Consider the following 16315-nt stretch of genomic DNA (forward strand, 5'->3'; position numbering starts at 1 on the left):
CCGTAGGGTTTTCTGTGTCCACTTCATGGCCATCTTCTTTTGGGGGATCACCACCATGATCGGGGCCCTTATTATTTGCTGCTCCTCCCCTTCCTTGATACATCCCACGACCTCTGCCTCGTTCCCCTCCTCTACCTCGACCTTCGCGGAAAAAAGATCTTCCATCAGAAGGCTGGTTGTAGGATACTTCCCGGCGCTTCGCAAGCATCCAGCTGCCCCACTTTTTATCAGATTCACTCCAAACCCCATTGCCACACTCCTCAAAACCATGACCCATGATCCCGCAGATTTTACAGAAAAACGGGACTTTTTCATACTTCACAACCAACATCTTTATCCCCTCTCCTTTGACATTCAGAGGTGTAAACCTGGTCAATGGTTTGGCAGTCAGAACACGAACCCTAGCTCTTACGTAGTCCCCCTCATAGTAGAGATTAGGCCGAAGCTGAACCTCCCTCACTTTGCCTATCCTGCGAGCTAGCTCATCTACCACCTCAGGGTGGCGATAGAGGTCAGGAACTTTGTGAATCTGCGCCCACAGAAACAACCCGTCTAGGGCATACTCCTCTGGATCAGTTACCCCATCATAATCCTCAATAACCACAGCATAGTTCCTGAACAGCCAGGGTCCTCCATGGACTACTTTCTTCCAATCTCCAAGACAAAACATCTGTATTATGAATCTGTTTTCCCCCGCCTCCCTGAACTTTGGAGTTTGCACAAGGCCCCACACGAAAGTCATCGTATCAAACAAGGACGACGAGCTGAAGGGCCTATCAGTGTTAACCCTAGCCACCGCCATCCATCGGGCTTCTTCCTTGAATTGCTTCGCTCTTTCCTTCCCGATGACCACATCGTCGAGTTCCTCATCCAGCAGATCCATATTCTTTAGCATCTCCTCAAGATCCACCTCCTCCCCTCGCCCCGATCGCGACGAAGAACCTCTGTCAGCCGCCATCTAGGTTAGAGTTATTGGTAATCCAGCCCCCTACCCTCGCGGTCGCTCCAAAGGCGGCAGCGTAGACGGGGCCGGTGTAGCGATAAAACCTCCCGCCGGCAGAGAACGTCGGGCGGAGGTAAGGACGAAACCCTAAGCTAGAGGGTAAAAACTTTTGTGCTGACCCCGGCGAGGAAGCAGCGGGAGGCCTGGAGCGGGACGTCCGCCGGGTGGTTATCCGGGTCGTCGAGGAAGCGAAGCGCGGCGAGGCCGTCGTCGTAGGGCGCGGGGAACCGGTGCTCCGGGGCGCGGCGGTAGTCGACGGAGAGCACGGCCGCGGAGGCGTACCTCGCGATGCGCCGGCACGCGGCGTCGTAGGCCAGCGACGCCGCGGATAGGAACGCGAACCCGCCGCCGTGGAAGAAAACGATCACGGGGAGGGGCGCTCCCTTAGCGTCGCCGGGTCTCGCTGGGTGGAAGAGGCGGGCGCGAATGCGGAGGGTCGGGTCGACGACGACGTCGCGGGAGGCGACGCCGCGGCACGGGGAGGAGAAGGCCGGGACGCGCGGGTCTAGGAGGGAGAGCACGCGGCGGTTCACAGTGCCGTTGGCGCGGCGGGTGGCGTCGGCGACGTAGTCCACGGCCCTGAGGGATAGGCGCATGATGCGGGACATCGGCGGCTTCGGCCTTCTCGCCGGCGGGGGCTCCTCAGCCATTGTCGTCGTGCGCCTTCCGCTTCTGGAGGTGCATGTGCGTTGCTGGCTGGTTTGAGTAGAATTTGTAGTGGTTGGGTAACGGGTACTCTCTGCCTCTCTGGTGGAGACTTGTCTTGTCTGAGACTTGGGAGTGTGGGTTATCGCTCGAGTGATCTCTGGTTTTCCTGATCTGCAGTGATAATGAGGTTATTACTTACTAGGTTAGGTGTGTTGATGAAGTTTTCTGTGATTTCTTATGTCCGGGCAGATAGAAAGGCAACTTTCAGCGAGCCTGTGGCCGTCACATCCTAATGTTAGGGATGTTAGGAGGTTGAACGAAAATTGCTATTAGAGCCCGATCTAATCTAGTCTGAGAGGAACAATAAGTTCAAAAATGAGAGCACATATGTGTTAGGTATCTGAAAATTTTCTTTAGTTTCAGTCATCCTGAATTTGATTCGGCATTTATATTTATTAGTCAATTATTCTAGGACCACAAAAACCGAGCCGGGCAAAACCTATCCAGTTCAGATGCTTCAACCCGTTAGTTCTTCCCCCCATGGCCCCCTCTTCTTCCCCACGCCCTCCTCTTCTTCCGCATAGGGCATATCGCCCAGTCGGCAGTCACGGCCATACAAGAGAAAGGCAGAGTTTAAACTGTGATGCCGATGGTTGTAATTTACTTATTATACTATATGCAGTACTTTTGTTTATTTTCAGTGTAAGTTGTTTACTTGGAGCTCTATAATTAAATATTCTCAAGTGCACACACTATTTTTACATTGAACAACTATTATAGGCTAGCAAAAACAAGCACCTTACATTCGGTAATATCACTTGCGACACCAAATAAAACCGCCAAAATACCCGCAAGAAATTAAAAAATATATAAATTAGACACAAAACGGCAACCATCATGAACAAAAAAAAATAAAGAAACAAAGTAGAAGAAACTCACACGTATAGAACATCCTGACGAAAACTTGAAAACTTGACATTGATTTAGAAAAGTAATCATTCACCAGAAAATTATTAAACTCAACATTGGACATGCAAAAAATCATTGAAAATGAATTTGATTAAAGTTCAACATTTAAATAATATACGTACAAAAATAATAAATAATAGATGGTCAAACGGTTCTGAAATATCAACTAAATCAGATCTTGAATGGTCAAATAACTATTTTTAGGGTATTGTCATAATAACTTAACACCACACTAACTAGGGATAACGAAAACATCAAGAACTCGGATATCAATTCATCATTCAGGCGGTCACACAGATCTTTAATATAGTTATGCTCCATAAACATCTCTGACCTTTTTCTTTTTCTCCGGAACGAGGAACAATGCTCGCGTGGCCATGCGTACCGGCACAATGAACAACCAGACCGATTCCTAGAAAAAGGCGCCCTGCTTGCCATCACCCACCCACACCATCGTCACGGAAGAGAAGAGGTCCTAGCTATCATGGTGATCGCATGGTAGCTCCATGCCAACCCAATGGCGCTTCGGGTGACACCAAGCGTACTAGAGCAATCTAAGGCATAGTGCACGTCGGAACCTTTCGTGGTCTTGCAATGCTAGGCCACCCAGGTTGAGCGGCGAGCAGACATTCTTCCACGCCACCTTGCATTTGCCATCAGAGAGCTCATTTATCATGCGCTCAAAGGAAACAACACGTAATCTTGCTGATCCCTTGAAGAATTCCTTTGGCGCGTGCAGAAAGGTTTAGGGCAAAGGTTGGCATGGCGTTAATTACAGAACGCACGAGCATATGTCACCTCGCCATGGGCGTGAGTCTAATCTTCAAGCCGGCCAGATGAGCACGTCAAGTATGAACTAGAGTTGGACCTGTAGGATCCACTTGATTGTGATTGGCAGACCTAGATACTACATTGGGAAACTGGACCTTCCTGTCAGAAAAAATATGGAGCAAGTCGTCAAGGGCGACATCATCGCACCTGATCGGGGAAACTCGATTTTTGCAGGTTGACATGCAGGTGTAGCATTTTTGCCAAGGAGAGCATCGACCTACTCACGGATCGGGTTTGTTGATGTCGGTTACATGCATTCTAATCATGTAGAGGCCATAGTTGTATTCATGATGGTTGTATATATTCCCTTCGTGTGATATTATGAGTTAGTAAGAACTGTACTTTATCAAAAAAAAACTCTTGAAATCATACATGCATTCAAGATAACAGCGTGTATTCTCGATACGAATTTTTGTCTATATAATGACAACCAACCCTAAACCAATTGAAGAGAAGCTTGTCCAATATCATCTGAGATGGTTTGGGCATATTCAGCGCAGGCCTCCAGAAACTCCGGTGCATAGTTGACGGCTAAAGCATGCGGAGAATGTCAAGAGAGGGCGGGGTAGACCTAATTTGACATGGGAGGAGTCCGTTAAGAGAGACATGAAGGATTGGAGTATCACCAAAGAGCTAGCTATGGACAGGGGTGCATGGAAGCTTGCTATCCATGTGCCAGAGCCATGAGTTGGTTGCGAGATCTTATGGGTTTCATCTCTAGTCTACCTCAACTTGTTTGAGACTAAAGGCTTTGTTGTTGTTGTTGTTGTTGTTATTGTTGTTGTTGATAATGACAACCAACCAATGTCCTTTCCAACGAAGACCTAACTGATTTGATACTATAAGTAAAAAAACACGCTGCATGCCTGTAGGACGTGCGCATCGCATCTATTGGATGAGAAACCTTGTATTCATTGAAGCTTTGGGGGATGCATGAGGTTGTAAAACACGTGGCTGGGCATAACGGCGCGACACATTGGCCACGTCTTGGCTCTGTGCAGCCACGGCGTAAGGCAGGAGCGGTGGAAAGCGTGCGAGCAACCAGGCCGAAAATATATAATGGAACATTTGCACCCAGGCCCTCTTTATCTAGCCATCCATTTTGTGCATCGCGATTCGTGCAAACACATTTCTCTTTTTTGTTTCTCTCGCATAAAACATGTTTTGAAGTTCAAACCTTTGCAGCGTGGCAAAGCTTTCTATCTACAATCTAGGATAAATCTTTCAGATTTTTTGGTCAAAAATAAATATACAAAAAATGATTTCTTAGATTAAAAAATCATTTTATATATATTTATTTTTGACCAAAAAATCTGAAAGATTTATCCTAGATTCTAGATAGAAAGCTTTGCCACGCTGCAAAGGTTTGAACTTCAAAACATGTTTTATGCGAGAGAAACAAAAAAGAGAAAATTTCATATAGAAAGTTAGTTGTGTTGCACAGATCTTAAAGCAATATTGGACAGCTAAGATAGCAGGGCCCGGGTGCAGATGTTCTAAAAATCCACGTCCGCAACCAAGCAGCTTCACAGCGTTTTCATCCTCCACCAGGTCCGACAGGCAGATACAACACTCCGCCATATCCTCGACGCAGTGGCGGACCTACCTTTGGGGCGAGCAGGGGCGGCCTCCCCGGCTCTCCTGATGCGGATCAAGGTACCCAGCTCAGCCCCTTTCAGTTTTAGTCAAAGGGGAGGAGCGCCATTGACGATGAGATTCGTTTCTGTTTTTTTTGAGACAATCGTCGCCATGCTTTATTCAGAAACCAAAATGTTTACAGGTAAAAAAAACCAGATCCCTAGGTTGGCCCAACCAAACATGGCGTCCAAAACCGAGTTGTAAAGCATGCCTAGCGAGGTTGTGAGCCTCGACATTCGAGCTCCTAAACTCATGAGCTATATTACAAGAATTAAACATTCTAGAACGGTAAAAAATCTCTTGGATAATAGCCCCATACTCCGAACTGGAGTTCTTCTCAAGGATATCTGTGACCACCATCTTGCAATCCGATGCAACATGAATCCGGTTGATGTATAAGTCTTGTGCCAGTGCTTGACCCTCCCGAATTGCCATAGCTTCCAAAGTGGCCGCTTCTGTTATGAATTTTACCTTCCAAGCAGATGCTCCCAGGAAATTTCCCTCCCCGTCGCGACACACAGCAGCAAAAACACCACAAGAGCGTTCTGTCGCAACAGCCGCGTCCGAGTTTATCTTCACATATCCCCTAGGTGGAGGCATCCATGCCGCTGATCGAGTAACATTTCTTGGCCGGGCTGTTGTCTTTTTGTCCATGATCTGAATATCTCTCAAGAAATTGTTGACAAAACAGTTAGTCACAAAAGGGCTCTCATAAATGTCTTCATGTACTGCTCTTCTTCATGCTCGCCAGATTGACCACAAGGTTACCACTACTCGAGTGAAGTCCAGATGTGATAACGCATCATGTATCGTGAACAGCCAACTTTTTGCATTCATTGACAGATTTTCAAGCATAGCCTCCACAGCTTCTTCAGAGCTTAAAGACCACATGCTCCTCGCCATCACACAATCTATTAGTGCATGCTTCCAGCTGTCCTCTGCCGAACAAAACGGACAGATCTTAGTAGTTGACATATTCCGATGATGTAGTAGATCCCCTGTGGGTATGATCTCGTGGCATAATCTCCATAGGAACACTTTGATCTTTGATGGGATCTTCAGGGACCACAAAGAGGTCCAAGCTCTCTCGTCTTCTAAAAAATTAACCCGGCCACCTACAGACTGCAACAGCTCTTCATTGCTCTGAAGGAAATATGCCCTAGAGGCAATAATAAAGTTATTATTTATTTCCTTATATCATGATAAAAGTTTATTATTCATGCTAGAATTGTATTAACCGGAAACATAATACATGTGTGAATACATAGACAAACAGAGTGTCACTAGTACGCCTCTACTTGACTAGCTCGTTAATCAAAGATGGTTCTGTTTCCTAACCATGGACAAAGAGTTGTTATTTGATTAACGGGATCACATCATTAGTTGAATGATCTGATTGACATGACCCATTCCATTAGCTTAGCACCCGATCATTTAGTATGTTGCTATTGCTTTCTTCATGACTTATACATGTTCCTATGACTATGAGATTATGCAACTCCCGTTTGCCAGAGGAACACTTTGTGTGCTACCAAACGTCACAATGTAACTGGGTGATTATAAAGGACCTCTACAGGTGTCTCCAAAGGTACATGTTGGGTTGGCGTATTTTGAGATTAGGATTTGTCACTCCGATTGTCGGAGAGGTATCTCTGGGCCCTCTCGGTAATGCACATCACTTAAGCCTCGCAAGCATTGCAACTAATGAGTTAGTTGCGGGATGATGTATTACAGAACGAGTAAAGAGACTTGCCGGTAACGAGATTGAACTAGGTATAGGATACCGACGATCGAATCTCGGGCAAGTAACATACCGATGACAAAGGGAACAACACATGTTGTTATGCGGTCTGACCGATAAAAGATCTTCATAGAATATGTAGGAGCCAATATGAGCATCCAGGTTCCGCTATTGGTTATTGACCGGAGACGTGTCTCGGTCATGTATACATTGTTCTCGAACCCGTAGGGTCCGCACGCTTAAGGTTACGATGACAATTATATTATGAGTTTATGCATTTTGATGTACCGAAGGTTGTTCGGAGTCCCGGATGTGATCACGGACATGACGAGGAGTCTCAAAATGGTCGAGACATAAAGATTGATATATTGGACGGCTATATTCGGACGCCGGAAGTGTTCCGGGTGATTTCGGAGAAAACCGGAGAGCCGGAGGGTTACCGGAACCCCCCTCGGGAGAAGTAATGGGCCATATGGGCCTTAGTGGAGAGAGAGAGGGGCAGCCAAAGGTGGGCCGCACGCCTCCTCCCCCCTGGTCCGAATTGCACTAGGAGAGGGGGGCGGCGCCCCCCTTTCCTTCTCCCTCCCCACTTCTTTCCCCCTCCTAGTAGGAGTCCTACTCCTACTAGGAGGAGGACTCCTCCTTGGCGCGCCATAGGGGCCGGCCGGCCTCCTCCCCTTGCTCCTTTATATACGGGGGCAGGGGGCACCCCTAGACAAAAGTTGATCCACGTGATCATATTCTTAGCCGTGTGCGGTGCCCCCTTCCACCATAGTCCTCGATAATATTGTAGCGGTGCTTAGGCGAAGCCCTACGACAGTAGTACATCAAGACCGTCACCACGCCGTCGTGCTGACGGAACTCTTCCCCGACACTTTGCTGGATCGGAGTCCGGCGATCATCATCGAGCTGAACGTGTGCTAGAACTCGGAGGTGACGTAGTTTCGGTGCTTGATCGGTCGGGCCGTGAAGACGTACGACTACATCAACCAAGTTAACGCTTCCGTTGTCGATCTACAAGGGTACGTAGATCACACTCTCCCCTCTCATTGCTATGCATCACCATGATCTTGCGTGTGCGTAGGAATTTTTTTGAAATTACTACGTTCCCCAACAGTGGCATCCGAGCCTAGGTTTTATATGTTGATGTTATATGCACGAGTAGAACACAAGTGAGTTGTGGGCGATATAAGTCATACTGCTTACCAGCATGTCATACTTTGGTTCGGCGGTATTGTTGGACGAAGCGGCCCGGACCGACATACGCGTACACTTACGCGAGACCGGTTCTCCCGACGTGCTTTGCACATAGGTGGCTTGCGGGTGACAGTTTCTCCAACTTTAGTTGAACTGAGTGTGGCTACGCCCGGTCCTTGTGAAGGTTAAAACAGCACCAACTTGACAAACTATCGTTGTGGTTTTGATGCGTAGGTAAGATTGGTTCTTGCTTAAGCCCGTAGCAGCCATGTAAAACATGCAACAACAAAGTAGAGGACGTCTAACTTGTTTTTGCAGGGCATGTTGTGATGTGATATGGTCAAAACATGATGCTAAATTTTATTATTTGAGATGATCATGTTTTGTAACCGAGTTATCGGCAACTGGCAGGAGCCATATGGTTGTCGCTTTATTGTTTGCAATGCAATCGCGCTGTAATGCTTTACTTTATCACTAAGCGGTAGCGATAGTCGTGGAAGCATAAGATTGACGAGATGACAACGATGCTACGATGGAGATCAAGGTGTCGCACTGGTGACGATGGTGATCATGAAGGCGCTTCGGAGATGGAGATCACAAGCACAAGATGATGATGGCCATAACATATCACTTATATTGATTGCATGTGATGTTTATCTTTTATGCATCTTATCTTGCTTTCATTGACGGTAGCATTATAAGATGATCTCTCACTAAATTATCAAGAAGTGTTCTCCCTGAGTATGCACCGTTGCGAAAGTTCTTCGTGCTGAGACACCACGTGATGATCGGGTGTGATAGGCTCTACGTTCAAATACAACGGGTGCAAAACAGTTGCACACACGGAATACTCAGGTTATACTTGACGAGCCAAGCATATACAGATATGGCCTCGGAACACGGAGACCGAAAGGTCGAGCGTGAATCATATAGTAGATATGATCAACATAGTGATGTTCACCAATGAAACTACTCCATCTCACGTGATGATCGGACATGGTTTAGTTGATTTGGATCACGTAATCACTTAGAGAATTAGAGGGATGTCTATCTAAGTGGGAGTTCTTTAAGTAATATGATTAATTGAACCTAAATTTATCATGAACTTAGTACCTGATATTATCTTGCTTGTTTATGTATGATTGTAGATAAATGGCCCGTGCTGTTGTTCCGTTGAATTTTAATGCGTTCCTTGAGAAAGCAAAGTTGAAAGATGATGGTAGCAATTACACGGAATGGGTCCGTAACTTGAGGATTATCCTCATTGCTGCACAGAAGAATTACGTCCTGGAAGCACCGCTGGGTGCCAGGCCTGCTGCTAGAGCAATACCAGATGTTGTGAACGTCTGGCAGAGCAAAGCTGATGACTACTCGATAGTTCAGTGTGCCATGCTTTACGGCTTAGAACCGGGACTTCAACGACGTTTTGAACGTCATGGAGCATATGAGATGTTCCAGGAGTTGAAGTTAATATTTCAAGCAAATGCCCGGATTGAGAGATATGAAGTCTCCAATAAGTTCTATAGCTGCAAGATGGAGGAGAACAGTTCTATCAGTGAGCATATACTCAAAATGTCTGGGTATAATAATCACTTGATTCAAATGGGAGTTAATCTTCCAGATGATTGCGTCATTGACAGAACTCTCCAATCACTGCCACCAAGCTACAAGAACTTCGTGATGAACTATAATAAGCAAGGGATGAATAAGACTATTCCCGAGCTCTTCGCAATGCTGAAAGCTGCGGAGGTAGAAATCAAAAAGGAGCATCAAGTGTTGATGGTCAACAAGACCACTAGTTTCAAGAAAAAGGGCAAAGGGAAGAAGAAGGGGAACTTCAAGAAGAACAGCAAGCAAGTTGCTGCTCAAGAGAAGAAACCCAAGTCTAGACCTAAGCCTGAAACTGAGTGCTTCTACTGCAAGCAGACTGGTCACTGGAAGCGGAACTGCCCCAAGTATTTGGCGGATAAGAAGGATGGCAAGGTGAACAAAGGTATATGTGATATACATGTTATTGATGTGTACCTTACTAATGCTTGCAGTAGCACCTGGTTATTTGATATTGGTTCTGTTGCTAATATTTGCAACTCGAAACAGGGACTACGAATTAAGCGAATATTGGCTAAGGACGAGGTGACGATGCGCGTGGGAAACGGTTCCAAAGTCGATGTGATCGCGGTCGGCACGCTACCTCTACATCTACCTTCGGGATTAATATTAGACCTAAATAATTGTTATTTGGTGCCAGCGTTAAGCATGAACATTATATCTGGATCTTGTTTGATGCGAGACGGTTATTCATTTAAATCAGAGAATAATGGTTGTTCTATTTATATGAGTAATTTCTTTTATGGTCATGCACCCTTGAAGAGTGGTCTATTCTTATTGAATCTCGATAGTAGTAACACACATATTCATAATGTTGAAGCCAAAAGATGCAGAGTTGATAATGATAGTGCAACTTATTTGTGGCACTGCCGTTTAGGTCATATCGGTGTAAAGCGCATGAAGAAACTCCATACTGATGGACTTTTGGAACCACTTGATTATGAATCACTTGGTACTTGCGAACCGTGCCTCATGGGCAAGATGACTAAAACGCCGTTCTCCGGTACTATGGAGAGAGCAACAGATTTGTTGAAAATCATACATACAGATGTATGTGGTCCGATGAATATTGAGGCTCGTGGCGGATATCGTTATTTTCTCACCTTCACAGATGACTTAAGCAGATATGGGTATATCTACTTAATGAAACATAAGTCTGAAACGTTTGAAAAGTTCAAAGAATTTCAGAGTGAAGTTGAAAATCATCGTAACAAGAAAATAAAGTTTCTACGATCTGATCGTGGAGGAGAATATTTGAGTTGCGAGTTTGGTGCACATTTGAAACAATATGGAATAGTTTCGCAACTCACGCCACCCGGAACACCACAGCGTAATGGTGTGTCCGAACGTCGTAATCGTACTTTACTAGATATGGTGCGATCTATGATGTCTCTTACTGATTTACCGCTATCGTTTTGGGGTTATGCTTTGGAGACGGCCGCATTCACGTTAAATAGGGCACCATCAAAATCCGTTGAGACGACGCCTTATGAACTATGGTTTGGCAAGAAACCAAAGTTGTCGTTTCTGAAAGTTTGGGGCTGCGATGCTTATGTGAAAAAGCTTCAACCTGGTAAGCTCGAACCCAAATCAGAAAAATGTGTCTTCATAGGATATCCAAAAGAGACTATTGTATACACCTTCTATCACAGATCCGAAGGCAAGACTTTTGTTGCTAAGTTTGGAAACTTTCTAGAGAAGGAGTTTCTCTCGAAAGAAGTGAGTGGGAGGAAAGTAGAACTTGACGAGGTAATTGTACCTGCTCCCTTATTGGAAAGTAGTGCATCACAGAAAACTGTTTCTGTGACACCTACACCAATTAGTGAGGAAGCTAATGATAATGATCATGAAACTTCAGAACAAGATACTACTGAACCTCGTAGATCCACCAGAGTGAGATCCGCGCCAGAGTGGTACGGTAATCTAGTTCTGGAAGTCATGCTACTAGATCATGATGAACCTACGAACTATGAAGAAGCGATGGTGAGCCCAGATTCTGCAAAATGGTTTGAAGCCATGAAATCTGAGATGGGATCCATGTATTAGAACAAAGTGTGGACTTTGGTTGACTTGCCCAATGATCGGCAAGCAATTGAGAATAAATGGATCTTCAAGAAGAAGACTGATGCCGGCGGTAATATTACTGTCTACAAAGCTCGACTTGTCGCAAAAGGGTTTCAGCAAGTTCAAGGGGTTGACTACGATGAGACCTTCTCACCCATAGCGATGCTTAAGTCTGTCCGAATCATGTTAGCAATTGCCGCATTTTATGATTATGAAATTTGGTAGATGGATGTCAAAACTGCATTCCTGAATGGATTTCTGGAAGAAGAGTTGTATATGATGCAACCGGAAGGTTTTGTCGATCCAAAGGGAGCTAACAAAGTGTGCAAGCTCCAGCGATCCATTTATGGACTGGTGCAAGCCTCTCGGAGTTGGAATAAACGCTTTGATAGTGTGATCAAAGCATTTGGTTTTATACAGACTTTTGGAGAAGCCTGTATTTACAAGAAAGTGAGTGGGAGCTCTGTAGCATTTCTGATATTATATGTGGATGACATATTACTGATTGGAAATGATATAGAATTTCTGGATAGCATAAAGGGATACTTGAATAAGAGTTTTTCAATGAAAGACCTCGGTGAAGCTGCTTACATATTAGGCATAAAGATCTATAGAGATAGATCAAGACGTTTAATTGGACTTTCACAAAGCACATACCTTGACAAGATTTTGAAGAAGTTCAAAATGGATCAAGCAAGAAAGGGTTGTTGCCTGTGTTACAAGGTGTGAAGTTGAGTCAGACTCAATGCCCGACCACTGCAGAAGATAGAGAGAAAATGAAAGATGTTCCCTATGCTTCAGCCATAGGCTCTATCATGTATGCAATGCTGTGTACCAGACCTGATGTGTGCCTTGCTATAAGTCTAGCAGGGAGGTACCAAAGTAATCCAGGAGTGGATCACTGGACAGCGGTCAAGAACATCCTGAAGTACCTGAAAAGGACTAAGGATATGTTTCTCGTATATGGAGGTGACAAAGAGCTCATCGTAAACGGTTACATTGATGCAAGCTTTGACACTGGTCCGGACGATTCTAAATTGCAAACTAGATACGTGTTTACATTAAACGGTGGAGCTGTCAGTTGGTGCAGTTCTAAACAGAGCGTCATGGCGGGATCTACGTGTGGGTGTCATACCTAGTGCATGGGGTCCAATGAAAATCTTTTGTGACAATACTGGTGCAATTGCCTTGGCGAAGGAATCCAGATTTCACAAGAGAACCAAGCACATCAAGAGACGCTTCAATTCCATCCGGGATCTAGTCCAGGTGGGAGACATAGAGATTTGCAAGATACATACGGATCTGAATGTTGCAGACCCGTTGACTAAGCCTCTTCCATGAGAAAAACATGGTCAGCACCAAGACTCCATGGGTGTTAGAATCATTACTGTGTAATCTAGATTATTGACTCTAGTGCAAGTGGAGGACTGAAGGAAATATGCCCTAGAGGCAATAATAAAGTTATTATTTATTTCCTTATATCATGATAAAAGTTTATTATTCATGCTAGAATTGTATTAACCGGAAACATAATACATGTGTGAATACATAGACAAACAGAGTGTCACTAGTATGCCTCTACTTGACTAGCTCGTTAATTAAAGATGGTTATGTTTCCTAACAATGGACAAAGAGTTTTTATTTGATTAACGGGATCACATCATTAATTGAATGATCTGATTGACATGACCCATTCCATTAGCTTAGCACCCGATCGTTTAGTATGTTGCTATTGCTTTCTCCATGACTTATACATGTTCCTATGACTATGAGATTATGCAACTCCCGTTTGCTAGAGGAACACTTTGTGTGCTACCAAACGTCATGATGTAACTGGGTAATTATAAAGGAGCTCTACAGGTGTCTCCAAAGGTACATGTTGGGTTGGCGTATTTTGAGATTAGGATTTGTCACTCCGATTGTCGGAGAGGTATCTCTGGGCCCTCTTGGTAATGCACATCACTTAAGCCTTGCAAGCATTGTAACTAATGAGTTAGTTGCGGGATGATGTATTACAGAACGAGTAAAGAGACTTGCCGGTAACGAGATTGAACTAGGTATAGGATACCGACGATCGAATCTCGGGCAAGTAACATACCGATGACAAAGGGAACAACGTATGTTGTTATGCGGTCTGACCGATAAAAGATCTTCGTAGAATATGTAGGAGCCAATATGAGCATCCAGGTTCCGCTATTGGTTATTGACCGGAGACGTGTCTCGGTCATGTCTACATTGTTCTCGAACCCGTAGGGTCCGCACGCTTAAGGTTACGATGACAGTTATATTATGAGTTTATGAATTTTGATGTACCGAAGGTTGTTCGGAGTCCCGGATGTGATCACGGACATGACGAGGAGTCTCGAAATGGTCGAGACATAAAGATTGATATATTGGACGGCTATATTCGGACACCGGAAGTGTTCCGGGTGATTTCGGAGAAATCCGGAGAGCCGGAGGGTTACCGGAACCCCCCGGGAGAAGTAATGGGCCATATGGGCCTTAGTGGAGAGAGAGGGGCAGCCAAAGGTGGGCCGCGCGCCTCCTCCCCCTTGGTCCGAATTGGACTAGGAGAGGGGGGCGGCACCCCCCTTTCCTTCTCCCTCCCCACTTCTTTCCCCCTCCCTACTCCTACTAGCAGGAGGACTCCTCCTTGGCGCGCCATAGGGGCCGGCCGGCCTCCTCCCCTTGCTCCTTTATATACAGGGGCAGGGGGCACCCCTAGACAAAAGTTGATCCACGTGATCATATTCTTAGCCGTGTGCGGTGCCCCCTTCCACCATAGTCCTCGATAATATTGTAGCGGTGCTTAGGCGAAGCCCTGCGACAGTAGTACATCAAGATCATCACCACGCCGTGGTGCTGACGGAACTCTTCCCCGACACTTTGCTGGATCAGAGTCCGGGGATCGTCATCGAGCTAAACGTGTGCTAGAACTCGGAGGTGCCGTAGTTTCGGTGCTTGATCGGTCGGGCCGTGAAGACGTACGACTACATCAACCAAGTTAACTCTTCCGTTGTCGATCTACAAGGGTACGTAGATCACACTCTCCCCTCTCGTTGCTATGCATCACCATGATCTTGCGTGTGCGTAGGAATTTTTTTGAAATTACTACGTTCCCCAACATGCTCCTCTTCACTCCCGCCAAGAACTTCTAAATAGATCTCACCGAGAAAATGCCTCGTGTATCCTCTCCCCATGCCCAGTAGTCCTCCACTCTACTAGTACAGAGTGGTATTCTCAATATGATGTCCGCATCTACCTGGATAAAAGTAGATCGCACCTTCTCTTCATTCCAGGTTGCTGATGAAGCTTCTATCAACTCCGAAACCAAAACAGGTTTATCATCCACCAAAGAAATCATCGGCCTCCTCATCCCCGATCTTGGCAGCCAATTATCTTCCCACACTCTCGTTGATTATCCAGTCCCAATTCTTCTAACAAGACCTTGTGCGAGAGCTTCCCTCCCATCCAGAACAGCCCTCCATATCTGTGAGGGATTAATGCCCAACTCAGCATCCAGAAACAATACTGTCGGAAAATACTTTGCTTTCAAGACTCTCGCTGAGGGAGTCCTGGATTAGGGGGTGTTCAGGTAGCCGGACTATACCTTCAGCCGGACTCCTAGACTATGAAGATACAAGATTGAAGACTTCATCCCGTGTCCGGATGGGACTTTCCTTGGCGTGCAAGGCAAGCTTGGCGATGCGGATATTCAAGATCTCCTACCTTTGTAACCGACTCCATGTAACCCTAACCCTATCCGGTGTCTATATAAACCGGAGGGTTGTAGCCCGTAGGCAATCAACTCCATATACAACAATCATACCATAGGCTAGCTTCTAGGGTTTAGCCTCCTTGATCTCGTGGTATCTACTCTTGTACTACCCATATCATCAATATTAATCAAGCAGGACGTAGGGTTTTACCTCCATCAAGAGGTCCCGAACCTGGGTAAAACATCGTGTTCCCTACCTCCTGTTACCATCCGGCCTAGACGCACAGTTCGGGACCCCCTACCCGAGATCCGCCGGTTTTGACACCGACATTGGTGCTTTCATTGAGAGTTCCTCTGTGTCGTCGCCTTTAGGCCCGATGGCTCCCTTGATCATCAACAATGATGTGGTCTAGGGTGAGACTTTTCTCCCCGGACAGATCTTCGTCTTCGGTGGCTTCGCTCTGCGGGCCAATTCGCTCGGCCACCTGGAGCAGATCGAAAGCTACGCCCCTGGCCATCAAGTCAGGTTTGGAAGCTTAAACTACACGGCTGACATCCGCGGAGACTTGATCTTTGACAGGTTTGAGCCACGGCCAAGCGCGCCGCACTACCTCGAGGGGCATGATCTAGCTCTGCCCCCGGACAGTGTCCTGGAGGCCGCACACGCATCGGTTCCGACCCCTAACTCGGAGCCTATTGCGCCAATCGAGGATGAACGGTTGGACGTCACCTCGGGGGCTGCGATCCCAAAAGCGATCGAGCCGAACGCTAGCCCCGCACTCTGCACGACCCGTGACTCCGAGGATCCGGACTCCTTCCCGGACTCCGAATCCCCCGCGCCCCTGCCAATCGAATCCGATTGGGCCCCGATAATGGAGTTCACCGCCGCAGACATCTT

At 46.1% G+C, this 16315-nt stretch overlaps 1 pseudogene; it reads right to left on the bottom strand.

The window, feature by feature from the left end:
* Positions 1-1095: 1095 nt before the first annotated feature.
* Positions 1096-1869, bottom strand: LOC147974851 (putative carboxylesterase 18 pseudogene; annotated as a pseudogene).
* Between the last annotated feature and the right edge of the window lie 14446 nt (positions 1870-16315).

Source organism: Triticum urartu, chromosome 4A (genome assembly GCF_056163025.1).
Source record: "Triticum urartu cultivar PI428250 chromosome 4A, HENAU_Tu73, whole genome shotgun sequence".
NCBI lineage: Eukaryota > Viridiplantae > Streptophyta > Magnoliopsida > Poales > Poaceae > Triticum > Triticum urartu.